This window comes from Triticum urartu, chromosome 5, assembly GCF_003073215.2.
Source record: "Triticum urartu cultivar G1812 chromosome 5, Tu2.1, whole genome shotgun sequence".
Classification (NCBI taxonomy): Eukaryota; Viridiplantae; Streptophyta; class Magnoliopsida; order Poales; family Poaceae; genus Triticum; species Triticum urartu.
Window position 1 is genome coordinate 78,494,551 of NC_053026.1, and position 2,745 is coordinate 78,497,295.

The window sequence follows — 2,745 nt, forward strand, 5'->3', positions numbered from 1 at the left end:
CCATAGGTGCTCGTGCTGCTTGATACTTCATCTTAAAGATTCCCATTGCACCTAAAATGCCAAGACACATGGGGAATTACAGTTAGTTGTGTTCTACTACAAATTTGTCATATAATTTTTTCTTTAAAAATGAAATGACATCATGAAGAATGAAAGATCAATTATTTATTGTTTCGGTGCCTATGAGCAAAGTGGAAGGATTCACCCCAGCCATAATCATAGAACCTAGTAGCCAGATAGTAGTATTTATTAACCTAATAACATCATAGTACTATCTAGGTCCTAACATTCAAATCCCTAGTTGGACACTATCATAGACAATGGGGTGATGCAGCACAAAAAATATATGTGAGCATTCTCAAATCATAACTGTCGTGGAAGTGTCACGGCAGATGTCCTCGTAGAAGGACTTAGTTGTGGAGCCATTGCGACGAGGTTAGCTTAAAGGGGTTAAAATGGGACAAAGGACACGGGAAGTTTATACTGGTTCGGCCCCTTGCGGTGAAGGTAAAGGCCTACTCTAGTTTGAGGTGGTATTGCTAGGGTTTCGATTACCGGGGAGCAAAACACGCTTTGCCTGGCTTTCGACTTGTTGTTTCTTGCCCTAAGCCGTCACCGGGTCATCCCCTTATATAAATGGGTTGATGCCCTGCGGCCTACAGAGTCATGGCCGGCTCATACAAACGTGTCCGGCTCGGTGACTTATCTTACATGCCTTACCACACAAGTTTACATATACATGGCGGTTTACACTTACGGGCCTTAAGCCGCCTCCGGATTTGGGCCTTTTAACAAGCCTATCTATGAACCGCCATCTTTAGCACACTATTGGGCTTCATTAGATGAACCACCATAACGGATGACCCGGCCCCTCCTTGGCGGGTCATATCTGATAGTCATATCCCCAACATTAGGCCCCAGGTTGATTTGAACTCGTTCATGTCAATCTTTAACACTTTAGAAAAAGTCCTTCTTCATCTTACTGTGAAACATTGTAACCCGCCATGACGTCATTGTAACGCCCGGATAATCTTGCTACAGTAATCCCACGCTAATCATGCCGTGTCATCCCGATTACTGTTGCTAAACGTCCGTTAGTTCAAACCGCGTCAAATTCAAATTTAAAATTAAAATTAATGTCGGCAATAAAAGTTTTCAAAAATTGAAACAAAAATGTTCGGTGGTTGCCAAATATTACAAAGGTAATTATGGTGCAGCAAACACATTTTTATAAAATGTCTAAATAATTTAAAAGGTTTAAAAGCAGAAATGCAAATAGATAAAAACAAAACAGAGAAAAAAAAGGCAAAGCAACCCCCCCCCTCTCACTGGGCCAAGTGGCCCAGCTGGCCTCAGCCGCCCGAACAGGCCGGCCCACCCCACGGCCCAGCCGGCCCCCCACACACTCCCTTAACCCCCCACCCGACCGAAACCCTAGCCGTCGCCCCACTTCCCCCCCCCCACTCCCCACGACCGCAGCCACTCCCCCCCACACTCCCTCGTCTCTCCCTCTCACCCGATCCAGATCGGATCGGGCCGTCCCCGTTGGCGGCGCCGCCGTTCACCATCGCCGCCGCCGCCCAGCGCCCGCCTCCTCAACCCTCCTTCCCGGTGCCCCCACACTCTAGATCGGGGAGGGGGCCTGTAACACCCTCGATGCGACTATATCTCCCACGTGTCGAGGCACGACTTAGAGGCATAATCGCATTGAAGGCATATGTCACAAGTGAGGTAATCTTCACACAACCCATGTAATATAATAAGGGAAAGAGATACATAGTTGGCTTACAATCGCCACTTCACCCAATTACATGAATAAAACATAACATCAATCAGATACAATCAAGGCCCGACTACAGTGCCAAAATGAAAGAAGAACCCCAAATGCGACAAAGGTCCCCGATCGACCCCAACTGGGCTCCACTACTGATCAACTAAAACGAAACAACACAAAGGACAAGATCTTCATCGAGCTCCTCCTGAGCTTGGTTGCGTCATCTGCACGGACTCATCGGCACCTGCAAGCTGGTTTTGGAAGTATCTGTGAGCCACGGGGACTCAGCAATCTCACACCCTCGCGATCAAGACTATTTAAGCTTAAGGGTAAGGTAAAGGTATGAGGTGGAGCTGCAGCAAGCGACTAGCATATATGGTGGCTAACATACGCAAATGAGAGCGAGAAGAGAAGGCAAAGCATGATCGATAAAAGTATGATCAAGAAGTGATCCTAGACTACCTACGTCAAGCATAACTCCAACAACCGTGTTCACTTCCCGGACACCGCCAGAAAGAGACCATCACGGTTACCCACGCGATTGATTCATTTTAGTTAAGGTCAAGTTCATGTTTTCTACAACCGGACGTTAACAAATTCCCATCCGCCCATAACCGTGGGCACGGCTTTTGAAAGTTCAAATCCCTGCAGGGTGTCCCAACTTAGCCCATGACAAGCTCTCACGGTCAACGAAGGAATAGACCTCCACCCGAGACATTCCGATCAGACTCGGTATCCCGGTACAACAAGACATTTTGACAGGGTAAAACTAAACCAGGAATACCGCCCGATGCGCCGGCATCCTGATAGGAGCTGCACATATCTCGTTCTCAGTGCAACACCGGATGAGCGCTCCGTACAACTAAAACCAGCCCTCAAGTTTCCCCGAGGTGGCGCTGCAAAGGACTCTAGTTCGGACCAACACTTAGACAAGCACTGGCCCGGGGGGGTTAAGATAAAGATGACCCTCG